Source organism: Mytilus californianus, unplaced genomic scaffold (genome assembly GCF_021869535.1).
Source record: "Mytilus californianus isolate M0D057914Y unplaced genomic scaffold, xbMytCali1.0.p SCAF_11, whole genome shotgun sequence".
Lineage (NCBI taxonomy): Eukaryota > Metazoa > Mollusca > Bivalvia > Mytilida > Mytilidae > Mytilus > Mytilus californianus.
In genome coordinates this window covers 56,141,901-56,160,226 of record NW_026262593.1, presented here as the reverse complement: position 1 = coordinate 56,160,226, position 18,326 = coordinate 56,141,901, and the positions used below count along the sequence as shown (strand labels likewise).

The 18,326-nt window shown below is 32.4% G+C and overlaps 1 long non-coding RNA gene across 1 annotated transcript; it reads left to right on the top strand.

Moving 5' to 3' along the window:
• Positions 1–10,668: 10,668 nt before the first annotated feature.
• LOC127720365 (uncharacterized) lies at positions 10,669–13,350 on the top strand. The gene is made up of 3 exons (XR_007990708.1): positions 10,669–11,070; positions 12,069–12,218; positions 12,784–13,350. It is a non-coding gene; the product is annotated as an uncharacterized LOC127720365 (long non-coding RNA).
• The last annotated feature ends 4,976 nt before the right edge of the window (positions 13,351–18,326 follow it).

Here is an 18,326-nt window from a genome sequence, read left to right as displayed (position 1 = left end):
GTGAAGAAAAGCTGCAAACAAGATAAAAGGAACTTTGTAGAACAACTAGCCAAAGAAGCTGAAGCTGCCTGTAGCAAGGGAGACATCAAAACCCTATACAACATTACAAAGCAAGCAATTAAGTGGTAAACCACCAACCTCAAATACACCAATCAAAGATAAAGACGACAAGACCCTCACTCAACTGGAAGAACAACTTGAAAGGTGGAAAAAGCATTTCCAGCAGGTTCTTAACCGACTGCCACCTTCAGATCCACCTGAACAACAAAATGGTCCAACATTGAACATCAAAACCAACAAAATAACAAAAGCTGAAGTTACCAAAGCTATCAAAAGTCTAAAAAATGGGAAAGCAGGAGGCATTGACAACAAACCACCAGAAGCTATTAAAGTCTTAGATGATACCTCTGTCCTAAGCCTTTTACAACTACTGAATAGTGTCTGGAAAGAAGAACAAATACCACAGATGACCACAAACTGCTCTGTAGAATCATCCTTAGCAGAATAAAAAAATGAAGTCGATAAGATATTAAGAGATGAACAAGCTGGCTTCAGACAAGAAAGATCATGTGTAGACCAAATAGTCACATTGAGAATTATTATCGAACTGACAATAGAATGGCAGACGCCACTTTACCTGAACATTGTGGATTTCCAAAAAGCTTTTGATAGCATTGACCATCAGGTCTTCTGGAACATTCTGGGACACTATGAAATTCCACAAAAGATAATCAAAATGATAAAACTGCTATACGATCAATTTTCCTGTCAAGTTGTACAAGGTGGTAATATGACTGAACCCTTCCCCGTAACAACTGGGGTACGTCAAAGTTGTCTTCTCTCTCCGCTCCTTTTCCTAATGGTAGTTGACTGGGTTGGTAAATCAGCCTACACAGATCCTAAAGACATTGGATGGACTTTCACAACACGTCTTGAAGACCTATAATTTGCTGATGACATTTGTACACTATCCCATCGCTTCCTAGATGCACAACATCAGACCAAAAGTCTTGAAGCAGTAGCAAAACAAACAGGCCTATACATCAACACACAGAAAAGTAAATCAATTAGGCTAAACCAGCACGATTGTCTTAACACCGATAACTCTACTGTTGAATATACCTTGGAAGTATTGTCAGTACATCAGGAGGCACAGACGAAGACATATCGGCGAGAAAAAAGAAAGCACAGCAGGTATTTACCATGCTTAAACCTGTTTGGAGGAGTAATGCTTTAAGAACTAGCACAAAATTAAGGATATTTACTACCAATGTCAAATCTGTACTCCTATACGGATCAGAAATCTGGAGAGAAACAGCTGCGTCTGTCAAATCAGTCCAAACTTTTGTCAATAAATGTTTGAGAAACATCCTCAACATCAGATGGCCAAACAAAATATCCAGCAATGAGTTATGGAGAAGAATCAAACAACAGCCAACAACTCAGATAATAAGAACAAGAAAGTGGAAGTGGATCAGGCATACCCTCAGAAAAAAGACACAAACATTACCAAGCAAGCCCTAGAATGGAACCCCCAAGGAAATCGAAAAAGGGGAGGCCAAAAAACACCTGGCGCAGGGGACTAACAACTGAGCTGAGAAAAATTGGGAAGACCTTGAAAGAAACAAAACGAACAGCCATGGACAGGAAGAAACTGTAGTTGCCCTATGTCCTCCTTGGGACGAAGTGGATTCAGTCAAAGTAAGTCAAGTACGGCATTCTAGCTAACAAACTGGATGTCATTATTTTAGTAGTATAGATGTTTGAAATTATGGTGAGATCTAACACAGGATATGATCCAAAATATTACTGATGACACACTCAACTTTCTTTACTGATTCTGTATGATATTAAATAAGTATAAATACAAAGTTGTTAGTTGTAGTACATGTATCAAAGTTAGGTAAAATCATTGGACTTCTATGTGTATATTTTATCCAGGAGAAAAATTCAATTTTGTCAAGTATTTGCCATCGAAATCACAGATAAAACCTGAAGACTCATAATATTTCAAATAAATACATGAAGGATTCGCAAGTCCATCACTAAGCAGCACTTTACTATCCTGTACATCTTCTGATATTACTATTATTCTATGAGAGTCATGGTCTGTTATTATAATGTAACCATACGTATCTGTACAAAGTTCACATGGTCTTTCTTAATCCTGTGTGTATTGCAAGATCTGTTTACCTGATCCATCAACACAGTATACTGCATTACCACCATAGTCACTACAGATTACTCTGTCATTACAGTAAACAGTGTTTCACAGGGGTGTTTCACCCTGAACTTTATTGACTTCAGTGTGTTTCCTTCTAAGTCTATAATACGGATTTCATCATCACCCAAACCTACAACAAGAGAATTATCTGATAATGATAATCCACAACATACCTCGTCTGATGTGATAACTTTGGTAACTATTTCATTCTTCATATTGAAGATCTAAATGGCTTCCTCATGAGAATATGTTATGGCAATTGTGTCCTGATTGAACGGTTTGACACTGAAGGTTCCACCAGGTATAGGTAGCTGTTTCTCAAGCTTACCAGCAGGAGTAAGTAGGCTAAATTTGTCACACAGTTCCACTACTATAAGTCTTCCATCCATCAGTCAAATCATGTCACTCACCTCCTTCATGTTGATCTTTATCTTTTTTTTCATTGTTCATGGTCAAGTTGTTTATGTTTCATTGATCTTGTGATTTTACTTGTGCTTCCCTACTCCCATTTGTTTCTTTATTCATATCCATATCTGTTTTAACAACGGTTAAATCTCCTAAGGATCCTAACTTTTTTAGTATCTTTTCTATTCCATTGTTTTGCTTCATTTTGATGTTAAATTCTTTTGTCCTGTCATCTTTTTACAAATCTTCAACATGGCGTTGACATTGGTGTACTTGTTGTTCAATCTGATGCACTCTTAGCAATGATTTGAGTTTTAAAGTGTCTGATATGACTGTATGTAAGTGAACTTACATTTCCTGTTTTTCTGTTTTCCTTTTATTTCAGTGATTAAATCTGCGGCTTTTGATTTTTCCTGATTCAAGATGGTATCTGCCTCATTGCATATCTTCTTCAGTAGGTGGGTTAAATGATTCTCTATTTCCATGAGAATTTTCATAATGAATTCCTTTATACTTTCATATTCTTGTTCTCCTCTTCTAATGTTTTATGATCTTTTATTCACCATTTTATCCAAGAGATCTAAGATGGAGTTGATATCCTTCACTACACATTTTTTTAGATTTTTCAACCTTTGTTTTCTCCACAACACTAGCTTAACTTTTTATTCCCGTACATTTTGAATGACTTGTGGAAATACATTTATCACAGCAAGGCATTAAATGACTGGGACAGAAGAAGTTGAGCTGTTGACAATGTTTGTCAAATTCTGTTATAAAAGCTCGGACAGATGGGTTATAACTTTTGATATCAATATTCCTATGATCACGTGATAACTTAGATCTTTTATGATGACCAGAACATGTTGAACATATTCCATCACAGTTGTAACACCACATGTCAGCTTAGTGTTTACTTTTCCTTCTTTACAAGGTCCATATGTAATAGGTTTACTGGAGGACATGCCCATAAATTTGCAAGATAAATGTTTTTTTTGCATTCTTGTCAAAGTCCAAATAATTAATGGTGAATTGGTGGCAATATTGGCTTTAATTCATCTAAACAGGAACTAAACAACATAAAACACAGAAAATTCCAAACTTGAAAATGGAGTGTAGACAAATTTTGAATACAATAGACCAAAGATCTTTCATTAACAAATTATTTAAAGATGTAGTTAAGTGAAATAAAAAAAATCTAGAATTTAGAATTGATACTATAAGTCAGAAAAGCATTAGTTAAGGAAGAAAATAAGAGTAGAATGTTGATAGGTTATAGATCTCCTTTTGAGATATTTGATTTTTTTTTAAATGGCGGGAAAAGACTGACTCAGACTTTGATCTTATATTTAGCATTGGATTTATTTGGGTCTCAAATCGTCAGGAAAAAAATCTAGAGTCTACCTTTGTTTTTGTGATGACCCTTTTATGAGCTATTGAAGTCTTCTATGAAAAGAAAAATGGGTGATGTGGAGCAAAATATGTATCGTGGGAAAAAACCCAAGGAGTCCGTTCATTTGACAAAGATTCCTTAAGCTGACCAGACTTTATCCTTAAGTATGAATAAAAAATTATATAACTAAAGACAACAACTGTAAAGCTGACACATTAGAATCGAGTTAAACTACTGTACAATAAAAATCAATTCATAAATATCAATGATCTCTGTAATGCACAGAGGCAAAAAAACAAAGGATCAATCAATCAATCCAACAAGAAAAAGATAAAAAAAAACCAAAGAATGACAAAATTATCGTAAAATTAAAGATGCTTAATAGGATTCATTGACATGAAGGGTCTATTCTTTGTACAGTACAAAAGTACCCAAAAGTAGTACTGGCTCTATGGGGTCTATTATTCAAGAAACATCTCTCTGCATTTAATACGTAACAAGTCATTAAATACAATATTTTAAAATATCAACCAAATACCCCTTGATGTTGTTATGATGAAAGTTTAGTTCTCTGTCACTGTTTCCTCAGTGTCAACCAACCAGGAAGTTATTGAGGACATGTTTATACTTGATTCACCTAATCAGTAAATATTTAAATGACATGGAAAATAAATCACCCAAATAATAAAAGTTAAAAATAAACTTTTTATCATAGTAATTAGTGAGATTTAAGTTTTATATTAGAGGAAATTGGTAAATGTTAATTGTTTCTAAATACAGAAACATTCTTTTGAAAGAATCGGGATGTATTTTGTTTTTTTTATCTTATTTGTATGATGACAAAATATTTGCTGGTGTATGATAGTGCGATGTTGCTATGATTGTAACCTTGTCCATATGTTGAAACAATATTTGTGGGCAATAACAGTTCAGGAATTGTCCTCTCAATAAATATTTGAATGAGCCTCACTAGTAAAACAAGGATACTTGTCTACTATACAAGAAAATATTTTTGTCTCACTTGTGAAAAAAATCGGCGTATGCGAGACATAGGGATTACTATATAGCTGGAGGCATCATAAACTATTTGTATAAAGCTAAATATTTCAGAATGTAGAAGACCTGGATGGTTCATACCTTTATGCAGATTCCTTATATTACAAAGTTCCCGTCTTTCATGTGTCCATTGTCCTTGACCTTATTTTTACGGATCAGCGACTGCTTGAAAATTATATATATATTTTTTTTCACTTATCATGAATAATAAGATAACTATATTTGGTATATGAAATCCTTACAAAGTCTACATGTATGTCAGACAGGGTTCACCTTACGCCGACCTCTTTCTATGGATCAGCGATCAAGGTTAAAGTTATGTGATAAGGTCCATTTCTCAGATACTATAAGCAATTGTTTAACTATATGTGGTCTATTGAATAATTGTAAGGTGTTCAACTCAGTCTGGCATGTTTCATCTGACCTAAAACATTATTTCATAGTTCATTGAATAATGCTTAATTTTTGTGATTTGGTCTTTTTCTCGTGTTCTATAATGAATGGAATGATTGGAAGGTGTACATGTCTGTCTGGTAGGTTTCATATACCCTTGACCTCATTTTCCTGTTTCATTGGGCAATGTTATTTTTTTCATGTTTGTTTTGTCAGTTTATCAGGTACATAAAGCAATTGGTCAACTATATTTGGTGTAAGGAATTATTACAAGGTCTACATGTCTGTCTTGCAGGATACATCTGACCTTGTCCTTATTGTCATGGATCATTGGTCAATGTTCTGTTTTCATAGTATTGTTAGATAATCAGATACTATAAGCGCAAGTCAACAATAGCTTTTGTATAAAACGATTGTAAGGTGTAAGACATGTCTGTCTGGCAGGGGTTCATATGACCTTGACTTCATTTTCCTGTTTCATTGGTCAATGTTAATTTCTCATGGTTTTTTTTTGTTCTTAGTTTCTCAGGAACATTAAGCATTTGATCAACTGTATTTGGTGTATGGAATTATTAAAAGGTCTACAGGCAGGTTTTTCTGGCATGATTCATCTGACTTTGACCTCACTTTCATTGATCAATGGTCAATGTTAAGTTTTCATAGTTTTGTCAGTTAATCAGATACTATTTGTAAGGTGAACATGTCTGGCAGGATTCGTATGACATTGACCACATTTTCATGGTTCATTGGTCAATGTTAAGTTTTCATGGTTTTGTCAGTTTATCGGGTACATTAAGCAATAGATCAACTATATTTGGTAAATGAAATGATTGTAATGTGAAAATGTCTGTCTAGCAGGGTTTATTTGACCTTCCCCTCCCCTATTTTTATTGGAAAACTATCAAAGAACAATCAGACGAGACATTTGAGCGTGTGAATTCTTGTACTATTTTTTTTAATCCAGCCGTTTACTTATTCATTTGTAACAACCTAAGAATTACTATTATGCATAAAAGGTTTGATACACCCTCCGGTGTTCTATTGGCACTATTGTTCTTAAAGAAAAAAAAAAGCTATGCACTTTTAATATACGAGAATAGTTTGTTCTCAAGTGGACGTTAAACAACCAAAAATCAAGGAATCATTTCAAGTGTGTTCTAATTCCAGACTTACATGCTTGTATTTTCATTGTTTTATTACTCGAAGAAAATGTGATGAATTTAATATTTACTTTTTTTTTTAAATAAGAGTCAGTCTAGCAGTCATTGATTTGTGCATATAGAAAATAAATTAAAAACAAAACAGAGAAAAATGCACCAAAAAATAAAATATGCCACATGTGGAGCAGGATCTGCTTACCCTTCCGGAGCACATGAGATCACCCCCAGTTTTTGGTGGGGTTCGTGTTACTTAGTCTTAAGTTTTCTATGTTGTGTCATCTGTACTATTGTTTGTCTGTTTGTCCTTTAATTTTTATCCATGGCGTTGTCAGTTTGTTTTCGATCTATGAGTTTGACTGTCCCTCTTGTATCTTTCGTCCCTCTTTTATGTAGAATAATCGAGTGCTTATCAATAAGAAAGAAAAAAAAAGAATAGAGAATAATGGAGTGCTTAAATATAAAAATAAGGAATATTGGAGTGCTTAAATATAAAAATGAGGAATAATGGAGTGCTTAAATATAATGAATAGAAAATAATGCAGTGATTAAATATAAAGAATAGAGAATAATAGACAAAGAGATGACGGACAGAGTAAAATGACGCATAAGATACAGAGACATCTGACCCAGACTCTCCTATAGCATGATATAGTTCCAAAGGTCATTTGTCTTCTACAGTGTTCATTTTGCATATGATTCATCTCTAAACTTGTTCGACAGTTCTTACTAATAAATTAGTGAGAGGTCTCGAAAAAGAGCGGCAAAGGATAGCAAAGAGACATTTAATGAATAGTTTTAGCTAGCAATAAAACCAGGTTTGATCCATATCATGTATGTATGTCCATTTGAATATTGTAATACTTGCACAGCGGTCATCTGATAAGATCAAAGAATTGACCCCCCCCCCCCCCCAAAAAAAAAAAAAAATAAAAAAAAACAAAAAAAATGATAAATAAAATTAAAAACCAATTGTTCAAAGAACAATTGAAGGTCTTTCCACATCAATTTTCTAAATAATTGATGAGAAGCTAATTCTGGTTTACTCAAAGCTACTATTGGCGTCCAATCATAGGTTTCTTCATACTGATTCAATAAACATATGGTTTCTTTAGACTTTTGCTTGAAATAAGGGAGATAATTGTCAACTTCCGGTTTAGAAAATGTCACTTCTGGTCTCATATGATAGCTTTATTTACACTGATTCCAAAAATATATGGTTTATATATACTTTTGCCTGTAAAAAGGGAGATAATTGGCTACTTCCGGTTTAAAAAATGTCACTTACGGACTCAAATGGTAGATTTATTTACTCTGATTCCAAAAATATATGGTTTATATATACTTTTGCCTGTAAAAAGGGAGATAATTGGCTACTTCCGGTTCAGAAAATGTCACCTTACGTCTCATATGATAGCTCTTTTTACACTGATTCCAAAAATATATGGTTTATATATACTTATGCCTGTAATAAGGGAGATAATATGCTATTTCCGGTTTATAAAATATCACTTCCGGACTCAAATGGTAGATTAATGTATGACCATTCAAAAAATATTTGGTTTCTATGTACTTCTTCATGAAATAAGTGCAAAAATGACTACTTCCGGTTCACTCAAGGTCACTTCCGGTAGACATTTTCCAAGGTCATATGTCACCCAATATTTTGCAAAAGATCTTATGGCTTTATCATGTACCAATATGAAGTAATAATCAATTTACCTTAAAATAAAACATTTCAGGGGCAATAACTCCAATAAGATGTCGCTGGATTGTCTCAGACCAAATGTATCATATCTTCATCACAATATAACAAACATTTTGCACTTGTTCTTTAATATATAACAATATAAATATCGGAGAAAATGCAAAAACAAGCAAAAGACAAAATTCAGAACATGACCTTGACCTTTGACCTTGACCTCATTTTCAAAGTAAGGATCCAAGGACCTTAAATAAAAAGACTATAGGTTTATACGGCTTACAGGTTATGAGTAACAAAAACATAACGACAAATTTATTTCATAAAGGTAGATAACTCCTATAAAATTTCATCGAATCGCTTCGATCCAAATTAGCCAAAAATTCCTGAGGATGTAACGAACAATTTAGAAAAAGAATTTTGTCGATATCTTTTTTTGTTACGAAGGAGATGCACACACTTGATAAACAGTGAATAGGGAGATAACTCTTACAAAGATAATTGTCCGGCTTAGCAGGGTGAAATTTAAAAGCGCATAAACTATACGATACAATATGAGAAATATCTAAGCGACATATTGCGAAACAAATATTTATCGCAAGAACAAAATTAGGCGGAAGAAAAAAAAAAAATAATAATAATAATAATAATAATAATAATTAAAAAACCAATTGTTCAGAGAACAATTGAAGGTCTTTCCACATCAATTTTCTAAATAATTGATGAGAAGCTAATTCTGGTTTACTCATAGCTACTATTGGTGTCCAATCATAGGTTTCTTCATACTGATTCAATAAACATATGGTTTCTATAGAATTTTGCCTGAAATAAGGGAGATAATTGTCAACTTCCGGTTTAGAAAATGTCACTTCCGGTCTCATATGATAGCTTTGTTTACACTGATTCCAAAAATATATGGTTTATATATACTTTTGCCTGTAAAAAGGGAGATAATTGGCTACTTCCGGTTTAGAAAATGTCACTTCCGGTCTCATATGATAGATTTATTTACACTGATTCCAAAAATATATGGTTTATATATACTTTTGCCTGTAAAAATGGAGATAATTGGCTACTTCCGGTTTAGCAAATGTCACTTTCGGTGTCATATGATAGCTTTATTTACACTGATTCCAAAAATATATGGTTTATATATACTTATGCCTGTAATAAGGGAGATAATATGCTACTTCCGGTTTATAAAATATCACTTCCGGTCTTAAATGATAGATTAATGTATGACCATTCAAAAAATATATGGTTTCTATGTACTTCTACATGAAATAAGTGCAAAAATGACTTCTTCCGGTTCACTTAAGGTCACTTCCGGTTGACATTTTTCAAGGTCATATGTCACCAAACATTTTGCAAAAGATCTTATGGCATTATCATGTACCAATATGAAGTAATCATCAATTTATCTTAAAATAAAACATTTCAGGGGCAATAACTCCAATAAGATGTCGCTGGATTGTGTCAGACCAAATGTATCATATCTTCATCACAATATAACAAACATTTTGCACTTGTTCTTTAATATATAACATTAAAAATATCGGAGAAAATGCAAAAACAAGCTAAAGACAAAATTCAGAACATGACCTTGACCTTTGACCTTGACTTCATTTTCGAAGTTGGGATCCAAGGACCTTAAATAAAAAGACTATAGGTTTATACGGCTTACAGTTTATGAGTAACAAAAACATAACGACAAAATTATTTGATAAAGGTAGATAACTCCTATAAAATTTCATCGAATCGCTTCGATCCAAATTAGCCAAAAATTCCTGAGGATGTAACGAACAATTTAGAAAAAGAATTTTGTCGATATCTTTTTTTGTTACGAAGGAGATGCACACACTTGATAAACAGTGAATAGGGAGATAACTCTTACAAAGATAATTGTTCGGCTTAGCAGGGTGAAATTTAAAAGCGCATAAACTATACGATACAATATGAGAAATATCTAAGCGACATATTGCGAAACAAATATTTATCGCAAGAACAAAATTAGGCGGAAGAAAAAAAAAAAATAATAATAATAATAATCAGAACAAATACAATAGGTCTTTCCACAGAAAAGTGGAAAGACCTAATAATAATCAGAACAAATACAATAGGTCTTTCCACAGAAAAGTGGAAAGACCTAATAATAAAATCAAAACACACATACAAAAATACCCCACAAAATACTGAAGTTTTATTGGATAATGGCATCTTTTATAAAAATTTATTTCCTGGTAATATTCGAAAAACACTGTTAAACAATGGCACGGATACTTATATTTTAAAGTTTATACAGAAAACTCATCGAAAATACAATACACTAATCTAATCAACGCCAGATGTATAAACCTTTGTTTGGCAATTTTACAGACAAGTAATGTTCTTTGCAAGTTAAAATAAGTAAAAATAAATATGCCATGCTCGACAAAATGGACGAATTTAACCAGAGCAAACAAAGTTATTTTTGTTTTGACAATGGTTGCACTTTCTTTGCTTGTCTTTGGATTTTCAACGCCACTTTGGATTTTGATAGCTGTGGAAACTGACTTTAACAGTGAACTATTTGACGTGGTCGAGTTTGAGTATATTGGTCTTTGGCAGTTGTGCTTCAAACATTATGGGTGTTTTGATCTATCATTGCTGGCGAAAGAATTTTCAATATATACCAAGATTATCAACAAAAGAAATAGAAATGAAATACTAGATATGATAATTAACAAGGTCAACAGAACTAAAAGTAAGTTCATATATTGATAGCTATACTTATATATTTTGTAATGATTTTATCAATTATTATTGGCTTTTTCTTATACATTGACCATTATACGATATTAAGTTTGTTTCAAGAGATCGGCAGCGGTATGTTCTGTCTCTATTTTCGTTATAACCATTTTTGAATTGAGGAGTAACGAATAAACTAGATATGATGGTGACATATGTTTGAATATAGTGATCCAAACTTTAGATTTAATAAACAGTTTTTCTACCATAGTGACAAAGATATGCCAACCCAGACACATTATTCTAAATCCGATCCGACTTAAGATGAAGGAATTGATAAATTGTTGTTTCTTTCAATAATAACCTCAAGTTTTACAAAGCTCTAGTTTCTAACTTCTACGTCATTTCGTCACTGGCGAAAAGTTGACTCATTGGCAATCATACTACATCTTCTAACTTTTATAACAGAAGTAAAATATATAAATGTTTATGATCCCATAAGCAATAACAGTTTTACTGTTCTTTTGAAATGAGGGAATGTAATAATGCATACTTTCTACTAATTTTCAAGTTTTTTTTAATTATGAAAATAACCTATATACAGTTGGAAGGAAATAAGTTAGACAATTGGACATACAATGACCAAGATGGTCATCCTTCTGCTAAATACGGGTATCCAGAACGTGAGCATCAACAGGATAAAAAGTTATAAAACAAAGAAGTAAAAACAATTCCGACGTATTTCATTCGATTCTAACTTCTCTGCACGGTTGAACTTGAAATTTCTTTCAAAACATCTTTAGCATATCCCTTAATTCCTTTTCAACTTTTCAATTTAGAACTTTAAAAATTAGAATAATCCCGTATAAACAGAATCAATTTATCTCTTTTAAACCTTTTTAGATTTCTGGACAATTTGTATATCATTTTCAACGTTTCAACGCAGAATTATTAAAATTAGCAAAATTCCTTTTACACAGAACCAACTTAATTTTTTTTATTAATCCTTTTTAGATTTGTGGACAGTTTCAAGATCATTTGCATCTGTGGCCGTCGTTTGTGCAATATCGTTTTCGATTTGGAAACTGTATTTCATCTGGATAAGGAAGATGAACCATGTTCGTGTCTACCATCTTGTGTCAATTCTTGAGAATTTCATCATCGGTAAGCCTTCATAAACATTATAAGCACATGTCACAATATACAAAAAAAAAAATATTTGTATAAGCTTATCAACATTTGCACACGTATGCTAGATACAAATAGAATATTATCAAATTTGATGTATATTTAGATATATAATAACTATTGCAGGCATGTTTAATGGCGGTTGTAGCCGTCCACAACAATTAAGAGAGACGGATTTATATAAGTTCTTCTTGTGTGCAAATCCCTGTATTTCTATTGTAGAAATGTAATTTGTACACTTTTGACAAATAAAATATTGTTTAAACTAACCCCAATTAGTAAAGTATATCATAATGCATTTTTTGTCAAATTGTCATACCAAGAACAAACCCATAACGTTATCTTATTCTATAGCAGTCATAGACCATGTGTGATGACGGATCTCAACGAAACATATATTCGAATGGAGTATCACCTTTTCCTACAATCATTTATAGCTGTAATCAATTTGGAATTTTCCCTTTTCGTCGTGTTAAAATAGACATATGTATGCAGGATTTTTTGTTTAAAATATACAAAAATACATATATTCATATTGTAGGTCCTGTTTTATTGATATGCTTGGTAGCGTTTGGTGCTGCAAAACATACCTTTGATGAGCTGAAAATGGATAAGCTATCGGAATCGAATATTTTAAGAGTTATAGACATCAACAGATATTTTTCTTTCTGGATGGTTTGTGTTGCAACATTATTGTACTTTTTTAATGGGATGTTAGCCATTGTCAGTTTATGCAGAGGCTTTGTGATCAACACAAACCCCCAATCGGGAAGACGATCAGAAGAAGCAACCAGAAGTGGAAACGAGAAATCCTTAGAAATGATTCCTGTGTATAATTTCTAAATTATTGCACTGAGAACAACTCTGATAGATTAACAGTTCCATTTTTAGATTATAATTGATAACAGTCTTTGTTCGGTTTTTAGATTATAATTGATAACAGTCTTTGTTCCGTTTTTAGATTATAATTAATAACAGTCTTTGTTCGGTTTTTAGATTATAATTGATAACAGTCTTGTTCGATATCTTGTCATTCTGTTGGCGTTTGTCGTACGTCTTTACCATTTCTCAGTTATACAAATATAAAATTTTGAGGACGAAAGGTAAATCTATATCAGTCTGGAGTATAACAACCGTATGAATAATATATGGAGTGTTTTGTTGTTTTTTTTTTATAAAACATCCCTTTTCAGAGTTAACAACATACTATAGGTTGCACTTTTTAAATACAGCTGTTTCACAAAACACGCCTCTTTTGGGGAAAAAAATAATATTCACAGAATATAACTGTTGAAAATATGCCGCACAGCCCTATATTTTGACCTTTGAAAAAAATAGTAGTGCACATGAGCTTTCCATTCTAGGATATAATAGTTTGCGAAACAGCATAGTAAAAGTGGTACAGGTTTAGGCGTAGAAGGAGTTCCTATGGAAAATTGCATTGTCTACGTTAACAGAAATGCAACCTATATTGGGTGAAAAAGAGAACATGTATAATTTCACCAAATCTGGTTTATCTTTAGAGTCTTAATGAAATTAACTCATATATAAAGTTATATGAATATTTCATGAAGATTGAGAAATCCTGGGCCTTTACTATGATGACTCAGCATAAATTCACAGTTTACAATATGCACAATTTACCTAAAGCCCTGTATGCAAAGTAAATACATAATAAAAGCTCATTTGTAATTTAAATTGTAAAGCAGTGCTTATATTTACTCATCGCAGTCATCGAAACTCATAGATCCTTAATGAATTTTGTTGTTGGGGTGTCTTCGTCCTGTAGAAAACCCAAAAGTAACCCGTAACACCTGAATGTGGTTTCTTGTGACTGTGGCATTCATAGGTAGAGATACAAAAACACCTCAATAAAACTAACAATAGTGTGCTCTTTCCTAAAAATGTACTTAATATTCCATATTCACAGAAACAGCTGAATTATTTAGCAAATTTAAGGCCCCTGGGCAAAAACAGAGAAAAATCCCTAACCACTGGGTCATAAAACAGATAAGTTATCCTGTAAAGGCTATGATTTTATTATTGTAAAGATCATCTGTATAGAAAACAACAATTGTGCTTCAATTTATGCAAAAAAAAAAAAAACAGATTCCAGCAGTCAGTTCTATAAAACTTTAAGTGAATTCATAAATCAGACTGGTAACTTCATAAATACAATTTTTGAAGAAATGGCCTTGTTTAAACACTTCTAGTCGAATATTAGCCAAATTATGTTAGATATATAGTAAGAGATAATATTATTGTGTGAAGAATTTTTCACTGACCATTTGAGGCAGAAATTGTGAACTTTTAAAGATACATAAAGATACATGTCGTAAAAATTGGTGTAAACGTGAAAAATCTGATAAAAAGTCTCTAGACAGTTATTTGAATAAAATTATGAATACTGTTGATATTCTTATCTCATTTTGAAAACAATTCTGAAATTAATAATAGGGTCCATGATTTACCCTTTTCTAGAATAAAAAATAAACTCCAAGTACTCGCAAAGCGGTTTGTGTTCGTACCGGCAGACAAAGCAGACAATAATGTAGTGGTGGTTTGACGCATATACTACACGGAAGTTCTCCAAAACGAAATCATCAATTTGTCTACATTCAGGTCCGTACGCTCCACAGAGAGTCAAACTGTAAACAAGCAGATCACTGCCACTACCCAGCTAAAAGCCTCTTCCGAACATTTGAAAGTCCCGACTATGTACTGGCTACCTAAATTACAAAAACAACCATTTAAATTCCGTTTCATCTCCGCATCTAGTAAGTGTTCTACTACTTATCTGTCAGTGCTTCTAACTACCTCCCTTCCTACTATCAAAGAATTTGTTATTTACTTTTGTAATAAGGCTTATGAAAATAATGGTTTTAATTATATTTGGAGTGTTAAAAATTCATCAGAGGTTTTAGATAAAATACATGCTCTTGACGGTCCTTTTAATTTTGTTGACAGTTATGATTTTTCTACTCTCTACACTACACTTCCACACAATCTTATCAAGAAAAAGTTTTTATATTTAATTAAATGGTCTTTTGAAAAATCTCATTGCACATTTATTTACTGTTACTCGTTTAAAGCCTTTTCTTTAACGAAAAAGGAAAGTATGCTAGATACATTTTTTGGAAATGTGACGATATGATTGAAGCTTTAAATTTTCACCTGGACAACATATATGTACGTTTCGGCAATAAAATGTATCAACAGGTAGTAGGTATATCTATGAGCACTTATTGCGCCCCTTTAATAGCAGATTTGTTCCTGTATTGCTATGAATCTCAGTTTATGACCAAACTCAGTAAAGACAGGTCATTGTTACATTTGGTTGATACATTCAACAATACCTACCGTTATCTTGATAATATTTTTTCGTTAAATAATCCAGAGTTCTCTGAATATGCTATCGAAATATACCCAAAGGACCTTACTTTAAACAAATCTAACATGAACAGCAGTAGTTGTCCTTTTATAGATTTATTATAAATTTCAATTTTTAAAGGGAAACTCCATACTAAAATTTACGACAAAAGAGACGATTTTTCATTCCCTATTGGTAATTTTCCCTTTTTAGACGGCGATGTTCCTTTGGCTACATCATACGGTGTTTATATATCCCAACTCGTTCGTTATGCCCGTGTGTGTAGTGATGTCAAAGATTTTAACGAACGTAATCAATGCATCACTGGTAAATTATTAGGTCAGAGATTTCGTTACCATAAATTGCTTAAAACGTTTACTAAATTCTTTCATAGATACAAAGATTTGATTAGTAAGTTTGGCTGTACCTGTAGAAAACCTTTAAACAAACTTACTAGTAAGGGTTATCTTACCAATGTTGTAATTAAATCTTTGAATATAGTTTACATTGGCACAAATATCGACATTGTCATCAGCAGATTAAAACATATCTAAATTTTTATTCTTTCAAACGTTTTTTTTTTGGATGTATAAATACACATCCACGTTCATTTTCAATATAGAGATTACGCTATCTATAAATAACATTATACATGTCTATTAACAGGTTAACTCCTAACTATCTTACTGCCTGTCGATACTTTTATTTTGGCATTGCACAAGTCATGTCTTCTTTGACTGTCCATGACATTAAAACACTAAATCCCTAGGATGTGTTTTAGTTGATTTTAGTCTCTGATGCATGATTTTTTATTATTAATTGTTTTTGGCTTTTAACTAGCTTTCAGTAACTCCGATTACTCTCAAATCGTACTTTCGTGTTAATTTGACCTGTTGATACAATTTGTAATGTATTTTTGTTATTAAATGTTTACTTATTCAGTGTTATACCACCTTTGATAAGTGTTTAGTATGACGATAAATTTTCACTTTCTCGTACTAGGAACAACAAAATTATTTATTTTGTAAAAATTATTTCTGTACTTCATGTATACCTTACAACAAAATTATTTTTATTTACCTGTGTACGTTATTTTATTTGGCGGCATTTTGTCCAAGGTTATGGTTTTCTTTTTGATAATGTTTTACATCTAACCCTCTTGTTTCATTAATTTTGTATTTACATTGTTTCATAGATCAAATGTATTCATTCAGTGTATGTTCACTTGTTTTTGTTAATATGTCTTTTGATTAATTCAGCCATTTCAATTGATATTTTATAGTGTGTCTTTCTATGTTGTGATGTTACACTATTGTTTCCGGTAGAGTAAAGGTTGGCGCCTATTAAAACGTTTAAACCCGCTGCATTTGTTTGCACCTGTCCTAAGTCAGGAACCTGATGTTCAGTGGTTGTCGGTTGTTGATGTGGTTCATAAGTGTGTCTCGTTTCTCGTTTTTTATATAGATTAGATCGTTGGTTTTCCTGTTTGAATGGTTTTACACTAGTCATTTTTGGGGCCCTTTATAGCTTGCTGCTCGGTGTGAGCCAAGGCTCTGTGTTGAAGGCCTTACTTTGACTTATACATTTTTGTAATGGTTTACTTTTACAGATTGTGACTTGGATGGAGAGTTGTCTCATTGGCACTCATAGCACATCTTCTTATATCTATAGGCATACAGTAAGTGGACAGGAGACAGAGGCATGAATGGATATTTTATATAATCTTGAATGTTGTAATGATTAACTACTAAACTTTACATTTATAGTATTCTGAAATGCTTTCAATTTGTTATTAGAATAGTTTCATACAGGTTCTAGGCATTTCATGTCAGAAAACATGCTCATAGGGTAAGCTGACATTAATTTAAGTCTTGTTTACAAATTCTTTAAAAAATTGAAACAGGGGTGGGGTATAAAATGTACTGTAAAAGAAAAGTTAAAGCAAATGCAGTGATTTCTTTTAGGTTAAAATTCTGATAAATAACTATTGTTGTTGGAAAAAGTGTTTTTCAAGAGTTTTCTATTTGAATAAATGTTAGTATAGGTTGCACTTTGTAAATACAGCTGTTTCACAAACCACGCCTCTCTTGAGGAGAAATATAATATTCATAAATTTTTATTTTGTTTACGTCCTAGTTCCCAGATATGATCTCTATGTTTCATCTCATAGAGACATAACTTGGGAATGTTACCAGTTTAAAAAAAAACATAAATAGCGGCCGCCTTGAATTTTGAGGATGACCTTAAGTGAAGGGAGGGGTAGTGCAGAATTTTAGTTTTAGTTTCAACTCTTAGAAATTCGGGGCATATAAATGTCGAAAATATGCCGGACAGCCCTATATTTTGACCTTTGAAAAAAATAGTAGTGCATATGAGCTTTCCATTCTAGGATATATTTTTTGGTGAAACTTAATAGTAAAAGTGGTACAGGTTTAGCCGTAAAAGAAGTTCAAATGGAAGATTGCATTGTATATATTAACAGAAATGCAACCTATATGTACTTCTTGGAGAGTTCTTAGATAAGTCAATTTGTTTTATCTCCTGTTCGTTTTCTCCTTTTAACAAGTTTCCTCTTTGATCCCTTTCCCCACTATTTTATCGATGGTTCCTCTTTGATCTCATTTACATTTTTATATACTTTAGAAGAACGAAAGTCGTACTTGTGTATTTTTACTTACTGTTGACCTGTCGGCATACAGTTATCATGAAATATG